Source organism: Anser cygnoides, chromosome 11, assembly GCF_040182565.1.
Source record: "Anser cygnoides isolate HZ-2024a breed goose chromosome 11, Taihu_goose_T2T_genome, whole genome shotgun sequence".
NCBI classification, from domain to species: Eukaryota; Metazoa; Chordata; class Aves; order Anseriformes; family Anatidae; genus Anser; species Anser cygnoides.
Window position 1 is genome coordinate 17,296,866 of NC_089883.1, and position 15,950 is coordinate 17,312,815.

The window sequence follows — 15,950 nt, forward strand, 5'->3', positions numbered from 1 at the left end:
GAAACAAGTCAAGGAAGGGAAATGTTACTTCCTGCTCTACTACAATCTGATCTTTCTTAAGTTCTCTCCTTCCTCATCTAAATGGGGAATTTTATGCACAGTCATTCCCATTATTAGTGTGAGATTCTTCTTCATGACTAGTGAGAGGCAGTTGAGTTCTACAGGACGGAGACTCTTGTTCTGTATTATCTGCCTGCCAGTTTTATCATTTTATGCTGTAATCTATCTGAATTTTCAAAGTAGCACTACCTAATTAAACCAACTGAAATATTTTCCTATTCTTTTACAGTGGCAGCTGGCCAAAGAACTGGCTCCTGAGCAGAGAAGTCTTGCAGCTTTAGAAGTAAAAAATACTCCGATATCCCTTGCATCTCAAACCTTTGCAGCTTGCTGGGTAAGTGGAGCTGGTGGCTATCTTTGCCTACACACTGGGAGACAAGATGTGGTTTAATCACCACATACTGAACAAATGATCAAATAAGTTCATTCCTGTCCTCACCCAGATTTTTCTTTGCTTGGTGATTTGGATTTGTCCTACATTTTGGACTTCCAGAGGGCTGACTTTGAGCTGTTCAGGACACTGGTTGGCAGAGTCCCTTGGGAGGTGGTTCTGGAGGGCAGAGGAGTCCAGGAAGGCTGGGCACTCTTCAAGAAGGAAATCTTAATGGCTCAGGAGCGGTCTGTCCCCACGTGCCCAAAGACGAGCCGGCGCGGAAGAAGACCGGCCTGGCTGAACAGAGAGTTGTGGCTCGAGCTTAGGAGAAAAAAAATGGTTTACAATCTTTGGAGAAGAGGGCGGGCCACTCAGGAGGACTACAAGGCTGTTGCGAGGCTGTGCAGGGACAAAATTAGAAGGGCCAAAGCTCATCTGGAGCTCAATCTGGCTACTGCCGTTAAAGATAACAAAAAATGTTTTTACAAATACATCAACACAAAAAGGAGGACTAAGGAGAGTCTCCATCCTTTACTGGATGCTGGGGGGAAACTTAGTTACAAAAGATGAGGAAAAGGCTGAGGTGCTTAATGCCTTCTTTACCTCAGTCTTTAGCAGCAAAACCAGTTGTTCTCTGGATACCCAGTACCCTGAGTTGGTGGAAGGGGATGGGGAGCAGGATGCGGCCCTCACTATCCACGAGGAAATGGTTGGCGACCTGCTACAGCACTTGGATGTACGCAAGTCGATGGGGCCGGATGGGATCCACCCGAGGGTACTGAGAGAACTGGCGGAGGAGCTGGCCAAGCCTCTTTCCATCATTTATCAGCAGTCCTGGCTATCAGGGGAGGTCCCAGTCGACTGGCGGCTAGCAAACGTGACGCCCATCTACAAGAAGGGCCGGAGGGTAGACCCGGGGAACTATAGGCCTGTTAGTTTGACCTCAGTGCCAGGGAAGCTCATGGAGCAGATTATCTTGAGTGTCATCACGCGGCACTTACAGGGCAACCAGGCGATCAGGCCCAGTCAGCATGGGTTTATGAAAAGTAGGTCCTGCTTGACGAACCTGATCTCCTTCTATGACCAAGTGACGCGCTTGGTGGATGAGGGAAAGGCTGTGGATGTGGTCTACCTTGACTTCAGTAAGGCTTTTGACACCGTTTCCCACAACATTCTCCTCAAGAAACTGGCTGCTCGTGGCTTGGACTGGCGTATGCTTTGTTGGGTTAAAACTGGCTGGATGGCCGGGCCCAGAGAGTTGTGGTGAATGGAGTCAAATCTGGTTGGAGGCCGGTCACTAGTGGTGTCCCCCAGGGCTCGGTACTGGGGCCGGTCCTCTTCAATATCTTTATCGATGATCTGGATGAGGGGATCGAGTGCACCCTCAGGAAGTTTGCAGACGACACCAAGTTAGGTGTGTGTGTCGCTCTGCTCGAGGGCAGGAAGGCTCTGCAGGAGGATCTGGATAGGCTGGACCGATGGGCTGAGGTCAACTGTATAAAGTTCAACAAGGCCAAGTGCCGGGTCCTGCACCTGGGGCGTAACAACCCCAAGCAGAGCTACAGGCTGGGAGATGAGTGGCTGGAAAGCTGCCTGGCTGAGAAGGACCTGGGAGTACTGGTTGATAGTCGGCTGAATGTGAGCCAGCAGTGTGCCCAGGTGGCCAAGAAGGCCAACAGCATCCTGGCCTGCATAAGAAGCAGTGTGGCCAGCAGGGCTAGGGAAGTGATTGTGCCCCTGTACTCGGCTCTGGTGAGGCCGCACCTCGAGTACTGTGTTCAGTTTTGGGCCCCTCGCTACAAGAAGGACATGGAGGTGCTCGAGAGAGTCCAGAGAAGGGCGACGAAGCTGGTGAGGGGTCTGGAGAACAAGGCTTACGAGGAGCGGCTGAGGGAGCTGGGCTTGTTCAGCCTGGAGAAGAGGAGGCTCAGGGGAGACCTCATCGCTCTCTATAGGTACCTTAAAGGAGGCTGTAGCAAGGTGGGGGTTGGTCTGTTCTCCCACGTGCCTAGTGACAGGATGAGGGGGAATGGGCGAAAGTTGCGCCAGGGGAGGTTTAGGTTGGATATTAAGAACAACTTCTTTACTGAAAGGGTTGTTAGGCATTGGAATGGGCTGCCCAGGGAAGTGGTTGAGTCACCATCCCTGGAAGTCTTTAAGAGATGTTTAGATGTAGAGCTTAGTGATATGGTTTAGTGGAGGACTTGTTAGTGTTAGGTCAGAAGTTGGACTAGATGATCTTGGAGGTCTCTTCCAACCTAGACGATTCTGTGATTTTCATCAAATGCATTACTTTCTACATCTTGTGATAATAAATTAAAGCTTTAAAGAAGCATTTCCTATGTGGATTACTGCAGGAAAAAAATAATAATTTAAACTCCTTGTGGATCCTCTTTTCTTCCAAGCATTCATGTTTTGCTCTCTTTTAGGAGTAATGATGCTATTTCACAATGCCCTTCGGGTCCATCTGGAAGAAAATAGCAGACATAGCCTGAATGTGTGTGTGTTCACATTGATTTTTTGTACATAGCCACATTTGTTATGTAAACTATGAAAGACTTCAGATAACATTGCAGTCTAATGAGACTCCTAGCTCTGCAATTGTTAAGAACAAATTTAGCATCAGCTGCTCTGATGCACAGATAAGGTGTGGGAAGAACTGCTCGTCTCCCCCACAGCAGCATGACAACAACTTCCTCTTACACTGCTGGGAAAACACGATGTGTGCTCTTCTGAGCAGTTCATCAGGCAAAAAGGGAGGAGGAGGTGGAGGGGTGAGAGAGGACACTGCATTAGCTATTGGGAGGGAACAATCATTCCAAAAGCCAAACAGAAAACAACAGAGATATTAGGGAAATGAGAATAAAGGCATCCTACAAGAGGAAGGGAAAACAGTGGTGAGTCTATGTTCCTCGGCTTGTCAGAAGGTCTCCTTGTGCCCTGTGCTTTAATATAATAAGATGATGCATGTCAGACTCCAACTCTACTGAATACTATTAGCATCCAGCAGAGCAGGCCTCTGGGACCGCCAGTGTGCAGGCTAATGTTGTTCAGCTTCCCTTCATAGAGAAGCGAGTCCTCCTCCCTGAGGGCTGATACAGCTAGGTAGCTAATTTTCAACTGGTACAGTTTAAATAATCTTTCCCCAGTATCAAGAGTTAGGAACTGCCTCAGGTAGAGCAATCCCAGTGTGTTAAATGAATATACTTGTTAATTTATTAATACCTAAGTTCTTAGGTCTTTGCTCCTGAAAAGAAACCCTTGCCTCTAGTCCATGTGGCTGCAGTTGTGTCTCTCCCTGTAACAAACAGTAGTTGTGTAATTGGTGGAGCAGATGAAGTGGAACATCTAATCTGTAGCAGAGATTAGAACTAAAGTACTGTAAGCTGCCAGAGCCATTCTTGCTCACATGCTACCTGGCTTAGTAGTGAGTCAATAATTTATGTATTGCATTATATCATGGCCAGAGCAGCGCAGCATTTGCTTCCTGCGGTCTACTACTGCCAAACAGGCTCCAGCCTAGCTTCTGAAGCGCAGGTACAGGTTACCTGTTACCGAGCCACAGCGTTGCTCAGGAGGGACTGGAAGAATTCTCTCTAGTCCTGTGGTTTCCAGACCCATTTACCTACTAGAGGTGAGACCTCTATCTCTCGGAGGTAGCATAACTACCCTTTTCTTAGCATTATAATACAGCCTTTTTTTTTTTTTTTCTTGTGAGAAAGCCCTGCAAATCTTTAACATACAGCTGTCTACAGCTGTCTTTTTACAACCAAGATCTGCTGTGGTGCCCACGGGGCATCTGAAACTTCTTGGGAGTGCTGCGCTGTAGCAAGTGCCTGGTGAACATACAAGGGAAAGTGCATTTTCCACAGCTGATCTTTTGCTGAGTGCCTGTTGCTATACATGGGCTAGGAAATTGATTTTTTTAAAATCTATCTATCTATTTATTTATTTGCAATGAATAGCACAGTCAACACTTCGTCTTTTAGTGGTTTGCCTGGATTCAACTGTAATTGAGCCCTAAGTGTTGCCAAGGAAAAACAATCTATTTGGGTGTGTTTTAAAGCAAATGGGTTCACCTTGCTTGGTCAATTCCAGCACAAGAATAATAGATTTTGTCGTTAAAAATATTGCCGATGACTATCTGGTTCTAAGGTCACAGCTCGTGCTGCATGCTTTACTGTGCTGCTCAATAAACATACCCTGAGGGATTTTAGGTTTGGTATACTTAATATAAAGCAGGACCAGAGAGACAAAACCACCTTTTTCTTCCGATGCTGACTGAAATGTTAGCAAAATAGATTCTCGTCTACGCTTCTAAGAGGTAGCCAGTGTAACACTGACGACGGGCTTGGTTTCAGGTCTCAGCCCTTCGGCCAAAGAGGGGCAAGAGCGAGGTGTTACCAGGTGCCGAGCGGTGTAGCCCGAGGCAGCCAGCCTTCACCCCGCACCGAGGGGGGCAGCAGCCGCCCTCACGTTTCCTGAGGTGCTGGGCCGTGTACGCGGCGGTACCGCGGCGGAGGCAGGGCAGAGGCCGGCGCAGCCCAGCGCGCCCCCCGCCATGCCCGGCCTCCCCCCCGGCACGTCGGCGCAGCGGCCCCGCTCCCTCAGGCGGCGGCGGCCGCCCTGCCCCTGGCCGGTTCCCGGAGCGCGGCCAGGCCGCTCCGCGCCTCGGGGCGGGTCGGGGCGCGCCCCGGCGGGGTGCCGGCGGGCGGCGCGGCCGCCAGGTGGCAGCCAGGAGCGGGCGGCGCCGCCGTTCCCGTTGGCGCCGGAGGCAGCCGGGAGCGAGGGGAGAGGCGCGGCGGCCAGAGGCTGTCCCTCAGCCCCGGGAACGCCGGAGCGCGGCCGCGGGACCCGAGGCAGGTTCCCGGCGGAGCGGGCGCCGCTTCCCATGCGCCGGAGGCCGCTGGGGTGCCAGCCTCCCGCCCCCGCAGGACGCAGCGCCTTCGCCCCGGGGCGGCCGGACGGGACCTGCGCCGCCGGGGACGCCGGCGCCCTGAGGTGAGGCGAGGCGAGGCCCTGAGGGGCGAGCCCCGCGCCAGGTGGGGTGGCCGCGCTCGGTGTCCCGCGGGGACGCGGGCAGTGCCCGGGGGGCCGGGGCTCGGCGCGGCTGCCCGCTGCCTTCTCCTCCCCGGCTGTTCGGGCACAGCCCCAGCCCGGGGGGCTCGCAGCCTTCCCCGGCTGCCAGAGCTCGCTGGTGTGCGCTGCCCAGCGCCGGTGCCTCGCGTTTTGGTCGTATTTTGACCGCGTAAGGAGCCGTCCCGCAGCCGCCTTCCTCGCGCTGCCCGTCTCCAGAGGCTGCATCGCGGTTGCGTGAGGGGCGGCTCCGTGTCCCCTCGGCGTCCCCCCGAGTTCCCCGCACGTAGTCCGAGCCGCATCCAGCACGGCTTCTGCGAGGGAGTACGAGAAGAAAGTAACTTTTCTCATGAAGAACGTATGTCGCAATTTTTTTTCTTGCTTTGGGCCAGGTCTTCTGGTATATCTAAACACAGCGCGCAGAGCGTGAAGTGCGTTTGGCGTTGTGTAGTTCTCCTCACGCTGCCCTGCGCCTGGCTTTGTTAGGCTCTGCCCTGCGCTTAGGTTCAAGCAGCGCTTGAGGGAGGGATGGTGAGGCGGGTAGGCTGCAGGGTGCGCGAACGCAGCACAGGGAGGTGATCTCAGAGTACCTTGATAGCTTTAGGATTTTTCATCTGTCACTATCCACGCTTGTGTGCTTAATGGCCCTCGATGGACTTCCCATTAATTTCTCTCCTTTTTTCCCCTCTTGTTAGAAGCCTGAACTGTTCAGAAAACCTGGCAGCAGCGTGTTCCGCAGATTAACGTGTTGTGTGGAAAACTGCTTCCTTTGACTTATTTCAAATCTACTGCCTCATACTGTTCATTCCTTATAAAACAAATTATACTCGTTCTCTACTGCTGTCTTTGTGCCCTCTTCAGGACTACGTTCTTATTTCTCCAACTTAGTCTCAAAATAAAGCATTCTTAGCTTTTTAGTTACTTCTTGTATGGGAGTTTTTCCGTATCTCCTACCAGTGACAGCACCTTTTCTGTGTGTTTTCATTCTTTCATTTATTTTTCCTTTTGATCAAGGGATCAGCAAAACTAAGTGATACTGAAGACCTCAGCGCAGCGTGGGTTACACAGCAGCATGCTGATTTCTGCTAGCAGACGTGACAAATTTAAGTAGGCGCATCAATTATGTGAAGAGCCAACAAAAGCAGCAGAAATATTTGCAACTCACTGTGTGGTCATCAGTTGATGAATCAGTGTGATTTATTTATTTTTAATCAGAAACTACTATGTAAGTAACTGGTTGTTTGTAGCTTAATACAAGGGTGTAATGCCATGGATGAAATAGTCTCCTAATGGGTGCTTAATACTCTGTCAATATGCTGTGCTTGTTTCTTCTGTCATCCTTTCCTGTTCTGTGGTAAGACCAAGACCTGAAAATGGCCCAAAATTTATCTGAGTTCAGTGCAGTTTGTGGAGCTGCCAATGCACTCTAACAACCCGGTCTGTCCAGATGCAGCTTGCCAAATTGGACTTCTTTCTGGCAAACGACTAGAAGTAATCTCCTGGTTGATGCAATTTCCACCCATTCAATATTATCAGGGATTTAAAATGAAGCTTGGTATTGCTCAAGTTCATTAGACAGTTGTGATTCTTGGTTTCTCTTCCATCACTTTTCTCCCAAGGATTCTGGTGGGACAGCGGATCTAGGTAGGCTAGGAAGAAAGAGTGCCTTTTGAGGAGAAAAGTGCTAGAAAACGAGAATATTTAGTAATGCTAGAAGTAGGAGATCTGCTGTTTTGAGTTATATATAGAGAGGCCTTTGAAGTGAACGTAGGCAAGAAGCTTAGGTTATTTGTCCTAACTCTGTCCCAAACAGAGCTTGTCAGGTTTTGTTTTGGAGCAGGGCTAATCCCTGGTCACTCTGATCTGGAACAGTTCCATTGGGATCCGGGGTGTTACTTCTCTTTCATGACTCTGACTCTTGGAAGCACTTGGACTACGAGGTGTTGCATGGTGCAAGATTTTTTTTCCTGTCACACTCCATACAACAGGTTCTTTCAGAGCTCCAGCAGACTTAATTGCAGAAAGTTAATTAGGTTGCTGGTATGTAATGATGAGTTTTATGACTGCAGTATAAAACCTTTGCTCTTGCTGTAGAATAACATGAGTAACTGTGCTAGGCAAACCTGCGTTAAACTAAGCCTGAAAACTAAACAAAAATGAACTGAATCATCTTGAAGATTTAAATTGGCCTGAGAGTTGTGATTCTGTGCAATGACAGCAGAAAAACAGATTTTCAGCATGGCAGTCTGTGATGTTAAATCAGATGTGTGATATTCAGAGCATTGACAGAGACAATTGTTGAAAACAGACGTGAATAATCTTCAGCCAGACAGTTGGTGGTGTTAGGATTTTTTTTTTTTAATTTAAAAATTGGTTTATGGTCTAAATTTAAGTGCAGTCCATGTAGAGACTCCTATGGACTCTGAGTTATTCCCTTAGAGAACATTAAGGCTTGATGGTTAAGCACTTAAAAATTCAGAAAACTCGAAAGTCAACCATGCATAAAAATATTAACTTTGTCCCCTGTAGTGTTGTATTATGGTAACAGGCTTCAATTGTAGAAGGCTTTAGTTTTTTTCCAAGTAGGAAAAAGGTAAGAGGAGAAGACTTACTGGATCAGACCAACTTTTGTGTAGTCAGTATCCTGGACCTGACGGTGTCACTTCTGTCTCTGTAGATAGGCAAAACATTTTGTAACTCTTAGTTGTGAAACACTTCCCACGATCACAGTGCTCTCCTCTCCCTTACCTAGCTGGAAAACATATCCAGTGAAGAATCTTGTTCTCTTTACCAGGTGCATACACAATTCACTTATCGCTTCATTTCAGTTTAGAAATCAGCGTAATGTGGTGATAATGCAGTTTGGAGGATGAATCAGGTTAATAAGAAAGTTAATTTGGTTATGAATTTATGTGGTTTAAATATGTGACCAAAGGACACGACTGTGCATTGCTAATCTGTATTAGGTTACGTAAGAGTTGATTATTGTGTGTTTTGCATTTAAGTAACTCCTGTTGAATTCAGAATAGTACATTTCACTAGAAATTTCAGTTTATGTGCATTACATTTTTAGGGAGAATGCATGTATTTAAATTAAAATGCTAGTTAGGGAGGTGGTAAGCAGATGTAAATAAAAAAGACAAAAAATCACTTAGCAGAGCGATTTGATGGTCACTGAATTTGGCCTCATGTCTTACCCTGTATAAAGGGACTGTAGCTGAAACTGCATGCTTCAGAGTTGCCTGATTTTGCTGTTGTTGTGTTCTTTGTGTTAGTTGGCAATAGCAGATATAAATCCTGTAATTTGAAACAACTTGGTTGTCTCCTAGTGGAATGTTCTGTCCCACCCAGTTTTCTCTTGGGGACTTGTGAGTGTCATGTCACACATCTCATTTGTGTAGCTTCTCCCTGCAGGGTTAGGGCATTCCCAGAGATGGGTCAGTGTTCATAGCTTTGGTTGCTGTTAAGCAATCAGCGCTTGTCAACACCATCTCCTGACATCCCTTACGTTCTTCCAAATGGCAGTACCAAAGGGCAGATGTGGGGCTGCTTGGCAGGAACTGTTCTTGCACTAGAAATATTCCAGGTCTAATAGGATCTGGATCTGATCCTTGTGCAAGAGAAGTAGCTTTATCTGTTGATCGGGTGATATGTTTGTGAATCGCCAGAAGATGGGTTTCTGCGACCTGCTGGGCTGCTGATCAAGTCTTACCGGCATCTTTCTCCTTTTCCTTTATCTCTGAACAAGGTAAGATGATCACAGGATATTGGCTAACTGTTAGATTTCCAGAAGGTAAAATTCTCATGCAGATAGCTTTAAGCTTTTTAAAAACAAAGCAAAACAACCACAAAAAAAAAAAAAGGAAAAAAAAAAGAAAAAAGGCACTGGAATAAAAAGATCTATTGGATAGGAACAAAAACAAATGATGTAGCATGTGTCTCCAAGGTTTATTGCTGTGTTTCTTCAAATTGCAGCTCAAGGACTTGCTCATGGGCTATTTCACATCAGTCCTGTGCAGCTACTTCTTGGCATCCCACTTCAGTATTTATTTTGGTCCTGGTTTTGGAATTTCCCTTCACAGGAAGATTCCATACTCCTTATATGGAAAAATTGGTTTTAAAAGGGACTTTTTTCCATTGATTCTGTGGATTCTTTTCTCAGTAAGTATAAGAACCGCTATCTGTTTTCTTTAAAACTCTGATCCAAGGGCCAATAAAGTCAAGGAAAAGGTTATCAGTATTTTCGATGGCTTTTGGATCAAGGCATTCCCATGTGATGTGCTCTTGCCATTGGAAAGAATGTTTTGAAATTGCAGTGGCACTTTAAAGGATCGTTTCAGAATATCTTTAAAGCCCATCTGTTGATATACTTGCATTCACACGTAAGGAGCTAAGTCTGCGCATCTCCAGGTCCTACAAGCAAGCAGCACTCTATTTCTCCAGTGGGTCTAATGCTGTGTCTGAACTGTGATAAACTCTTATTCTCTGATTACCTCTGTAGCTGGTGAAAAATGAATTGGCAGAATGCATGAATGCAACTGTTTTCTCGGGCTTCGGCTCATATTCCCAACTTGCATGAATCAATTAGTGTTAAGCATGAGTATTTTCAAGTGTTGGTATGACTGCAGTCTTGGAGGTTAGCCCTGCCTAATGTGTGGAGCCCTTCTTCCCTCAAATGTTTTTCCGTATCGTCGCTTCAGCAGAACTGTCTGTGAAACAGAAATCAAAACGAAATTTTGTTTCACCAGGAACAGCGAATGTCCTACAACATAATAATTGTGAATTCTGAGGAACACTGAAACAAATAGACAAGTTACAACTTATTTATAAAAGGAGCAGGGAGGAAGGCTTTATCAGCACAGATCCATCCAATGTCTTCATCTGATTTGGAAGAAGAAATGGCTTCAGAGCTCTGGAAATTCATTTTGCTAGTCGGGTCATAACAGGTAGCTGGGTCCCAGAAGCTGCAACTGCTGGCCCCCTGGCAGCCTGTTAAGTGGGCAGTACTGCTTCACGTAGCATTTAGGAAAGTAGAGGTAGATTTGCCCGAGAATCATGAGGTAGGTTTACAACTCCTGACATTCTAAACTGAATATATCTGACTTCATGTTTTCTGAGCTCTCCAGAGTTTACATTTGCAGTCTTTGCCAGTGCAAGAGCTAGTAACTTGTTCTTTTAATGGGAGTAGTGCTTGTCATACAGTCAGTTCCCCGAACTGGGGCCTTCAGGGGACTCTCTGGATACAAAATAATCATATTTAAATACAGGACTTGGTAGAAGTTCAGTCCTTTACAGAGGATCAGCAAAAGGCTTATTCACTAATTCTGTGATTCTGTTTCCCTTTCTTGTAAGACTGCATTGACTGACTATGTCTTGCATTTTATACATCTGTGATTAAGTGTAGAGAGCAATTCAGAAAGCTATGTTTTTTTACTGCATTTTTGTTGATTTCACTTACTTAATTAGTGCTTTTTTTCTAAACCCAGACTTCTTAAAATATTGCAGTAAATAAGAAAAGAATATTCCCTTTGTGTTAAATTCAAAGGCATGGCTGTTGTGGTGACGGGATTTTCAACTTCTGAACTTTCCTATTCCATCTCCGAGGGGCTGTATTGACCTCTGCTGTACAGAGACGAAGTTGACCAGAGAAACCTGGTCATGAGCAGAATCTTGCCAAATTTGTCTGTGTCAGTGTAGCTGGCAGGGATGCTGCTGGGCGTGCTGACACCTTGGACCTTGCTTGCTTGGACCTTGCTGTCCTTTTTGACTGCGTCGCCTGGTGTGAGATACAGGAACAGAAGACTGGCTGAAAGAAAGGGTGCTGTGAGCCTGGAGGATGCTGCCTGGAGCCCTGTGCAGAAGTAAAGTGGTTTCCTGCCAGTTGCTTTCTATGTGGGTCACGATGTCCATGCTGAACCGTGATATCTCTGTTCTTGTTTTTGGGAAGAGGCCAGATAAAGAAGCCCCTTTTAAACGCTCTTCTTCATGAAAGCCACATCCTCATGAAAAAACATCTGTTGTGCCAGGCCCTGCTGGATCAGCACTTGGATCTGTGTGAGCATGGAAGAATACTGCTCCCCCAGGAGAAAGACGTCACTTAGATTCTCAAGTACGGTATGACTAAAATCTGTAATCCTGAATCAGGCAGATTCCCCTGTGACTCCATTTGGATTAGCTGGCGAGAAGTGCGTGGAAGGAAAATTCTCTCTCTAGATGGCAAATTCAGCAAAACTGTTGACAGTAGTCTGTGAGTAAATGTTGACTTGGAAAGTTTACAGATGTCCTGAATTTTTCTTCCCATGGTAAAGGTGATTGCTCTAGTCCTGGTTTGGTAAGGTCATACTTCTAGCAGTTGGTTGTATGTTATACTTGGGTTTTTGTTTGGTAAATTTAGTTTCTACGAAAGTAAAAAGAAGAAATGATTTTGCTTATCAGATTGGCAAAGGGAAGCAAGAGCCAGTCCAATCCCACCCTGCTTAATTACAACAAAATGACATCCCAGGACACAAGCTGACCAAAAGGATGATAAATTACATGGAATGGATACAATAACTTAATCTGGCAGCAGTGAAGGCTGTCTCATGTTCCTGTAGTTCCGTGAAGCTACATCCACTAGGGAAGTGAATGTGGAACAGCGAGCAAATCGCCTTGCAGATCTTCAGGACTGGTGTGTGGAATTTAAACGCTTAACTAGAACAGCAGAAGAATAAGGATTTGAAAGAATGGTGTGTTAACCATTAACTGTTAGTATTGTTCAGCTTTGACAGCCCAGAAAATACTGTTCACGTGTTGAAACGCAGGGGTTAAGGCTGGATGTCTGTTTTGATTTTTGTTGTGATAACCAGACATTAAAAATATAATTTCCTATATTCTTGTACTTCAGATATCGTTTGTACTAATTAACACAATATTGCACAGCAGAAAGACTTTCTCTCTTTTTTTTTTTTTTCCCCCCTCCTACTTGTAGTTCAGGCTTTTACTCGCATTGGCATTAAGAAGTTTGAAGTACTTTGGTTGCTTCTCAGAAGAATATTTAAAATTTTTCATACTCAAGCTCAGATGTATTACTTAGGCACTGCCAATGCTGCTGTAATTGTCGTTGTAAAGTTTCTTGTATTTGTTGCTGGCCAAATTCATTACACCGGAGTGAATGTGTAACATGTAAGCGTGTTTGAAACTTAAATAATTATAATTAATAATAAATTGCAACAAGAAAAAAAATGCAGTTTTTGAATGATGAAGGCATGAAAGGTCTGAAATATTGTTGCTGCTTTAATACTGTTAGAATTGGCCAGAAAATGAGCTGACTTCTTTTGAACCATGCTGCTTGTGATTAAATTGTGATTTGTTTCTGTTGCTTTGAAATGGAAGAGGGGGAGAAACAGTTTCCAAATGTATCTTGCTGGCAATTGCAGGTTCAGAAAGGTGGGCTTGGTTGGTGTGTTTCTGCTTTTTGATTTGCCTTTTTTCTAAAGTTATGTTACAAGGCCTTTTCAGAATTCCCATGTACTCAGACCATACAGGTTTTACGCTTAACCAGGAACCCCTGTGTCAAGTACCGCCTAGAGAGAGATTACACTTGGGTTGCATTCCTTTCAGCAAGTTTTCTCTCTATCTCCAGCAGCTGATACTCCATTAGAAGATCTCAGGTCACTGTATAAAACCTGACGTTTTCTGACTTTAAGCAATATGCTAAACAGCAGTGAATGCTAACTGCTGACTTAAAAAATAATATAAAACTCAGTCTCTCTTTTATTATTTTTTTTTTTGAAATCCTCACTGATCTTTCATGCTCTGCCTGTTAAACTCTCTGCATAGGGAATATTTAAAGCAGCATCTGAAGTCCATGCTGTTGAAGGAGTTATTCTGTTTTCTTTCCCAGCAGTTTGCAATTGGCTGTGCTTGTTTTCAAGAAAAGCCAAGAAATCTCTTTCTCACATTTTGCATCCCTGTTTTTCAGTTTTGTAGGCACTTGGATATTTTTCCTGAAGCTTCAAGTGATGTCAGATGAAGGTCAGTGCACTCTACTAACCTGCCCTCCAGCACAAATAAGTTCAGGCCCTACTGCCAAGAGATGACCTTTGATTTCTTTTTACCTGACACAATGAAGGCTCTGTTCAGAATTCTTCATTCCTACTTTACTTAGGCAAAGTCCCAACCACTTGAATAGGTTTGCTTGGGCAAAGAGGGTTACAAAAGTTCCTGAAGCATGGTATGGTGATGGCAGAGGCTTCTGTGTTGTAGATGAGTTTTGGAAACTGCATTTATTGTGGTCAGAAAAGAGGTAAAAGGTGAGAGTGGATTTTGTTGTGACTTGCATCACTACTGAGTCTGAAACTACAAATAGTAGGTATCAGTTTTAAGCTACACCTGATCAATGGAGATAGTGCGCAAAGGTGCTTATGCATTAAAACACTTTTTGTATATAGGCATAAAGAAATACTTCAGTGTGAAATCATCACTGGCTTTACAGACTGCCAGAAGGCTGTGTATACTGTCAGTGGGTAACTACAGTGGTATTTGTGCTTTCCCCTTGTTGGTATCCTCCTAATCGAGGTGTGCTCTTGAGTTGAGAGATGAAGGGTCCCTTAAAACTAAGTGTAACAATTTTGCTCAAACTGCTGTGTTTCAAAGTGGGGTTGCTAAGAGATTAGCTTCACCTAAATGAAGTTGTGTATGGCTAGTAAGTGGGGAAGCAGGTTACAGTAACACTTGCACTGTGCTGTGACTGAACCCTGCAGCTGGTTTGTTAAAAGGGAGATTTCCTTCAACCTCTCTTTGCAAGTCTATGCTTCTTATTGATTTTTCTCTTCAACCCACATTTCTTTTGCAGATGTGAGAGTGGGTACTCATGCTTCAGATCCAGCAAATGATTTTAGAAATGGCAAAGTCAGTTCATTTCTTTCATAGTCAGATTATGCAGTTCAGTCTTAGACCTACTATCAAAAAAAACCCTCTTGAAAAAAATGTAGCAGGTTTATTGATAGGCTGGGAAAAAGTCAAGGCTGAAACCTGACATGGAAAGGATGGCTGCAAGTCAGAGGAATACAGTTTTCCTGACTCATTATTTTTATGTATTAATGCTGTTAGCAAGGGTGACAATGGTTGTTGCGGATTTTGTGAGGTTAGTATCTTTTATCTGTCAACCCTAAACTCATTCTTCACATACCACTGCATGGCATCTGCCAAACTATTCCTTTACTGATAGGCAGCTTTTTAATCTGCAGCTAGTAAGATATTTCAATTTTGCTGCTCAGTGATTGATAACCTATGATTATATGAATGTATGATTGTATTAGAGTTTTCTGTCACGGCCTGATATCTCCTGTAGGAGCGTAACAGTTTATGCAGTTTACATTAAATGGACTGAAATACTAACTGTCATGTGGACCACCAGAGCACATGAGGCATAGCAGCAGGACAAGGTTTGTAGGATGTCTATAATCCCTCTCAAATGGACAGGGTAAGAATGAACAGCTCCCGCTTCCCACCCTCAAAGGATCTTGCAGTTCACTTCTCAAATGCAGGTGGCAGGAGGATTCACCACATGGAGGTATGATTGGTGCAAACATTAGGAATTTTCTAGACGCCTGCACCGAACCTGATCTGAATAAAGGCTTGAGGAGAATTACATTCAGTGACTTCAGTCTCAAGGGATATAACTGAGAACATAATTTTTTCTGGGTTTCTGAACGCATGGATTTTACGTATCTTCTGCTGTTATTAGTTGTGTTGTGTCTTTATTTCACTTTCTTAAAGATACAATGATACTGCTGTTTGTCATCCCTAATTCTTGTTAAAGTTTGGCTACTTGGTGTTTTGCTTTTCATCTTCACTAACATCTTCACATAAAGAAGAGCTGCACCTCTGCAAATGTGCCTCTTTAAATGGTAAAAGCATAAAACAATTGGAATTTGATGCTACTTTCTTGGTTGCCTACCTTGTTTTTGCAACAGTGGACTTTTTGTAAGACGTTTAAAACAAATTCAGAGGATAAGGTTATTGATGTCTGTTGGTTTTATGCTGTGTCCCTCTTCTTGATTTCATTGTGGGAGAAAGCTAAATAAAAGCCCGTGGGACAGTTCCTCAGTGGTTTCTCTGTGTTACACCTATATTGCTTATTTACATGCAGAATTTAATATTTGCAAAAGATCTACAATACTTCTTATTGCCATTATTGTAGTTGACTTTCAGAGATCCATTGATAGTTTACAATTTCATGTTGGCTTTAAATTCTCAGGTATTGTTTCAAAATTTTGAGAGAAATACTTAGTTTCGCAGTGGTCTCTTAAGACCTCTCTTTAGATCTGTTATTCGTCATTATGTAGGAACATAAAGGAAAGCAATAAATCGTTGAATTTGACTGTTGCATTTCCATACCTGTATGTGGGGAGCTTCAGATCTGAGAGGGTTTTAATGCGAAGTTAGAATCTCATCACTC

General features: G+C 44.6%; 1 protein-coding gene across 3 annotated transcripts in view; it reads left to right on the top strand.

Annotated features, from left to right (window-relative positions):
• Positions 1 to 376: 376 nt before the first annotated feature.
• THSD4 (thrombospondin type 1 domain containing 4) overlaps positions 377 to 15,950 on the top strand; it is a 299,851-nt gene continuing 284,277 nt past the window's right edge. The window contains exon 1 of one of the 3 annotated variants that reach the window (XM_013177461.3): positions 377 to 394. The gene's annotated coding sequence lies outside the window, so the exon portion shown is untranslated. Of the gene's footprint in view, positions 395 to 5,240; positions 5,435 to 5,846; positions 5,868 to 15,950 lie in introns of those variants that run through there. The other 2 variants (XM_048060302.2, XM_048060303.2) reach the window with 2 other exon arrangements.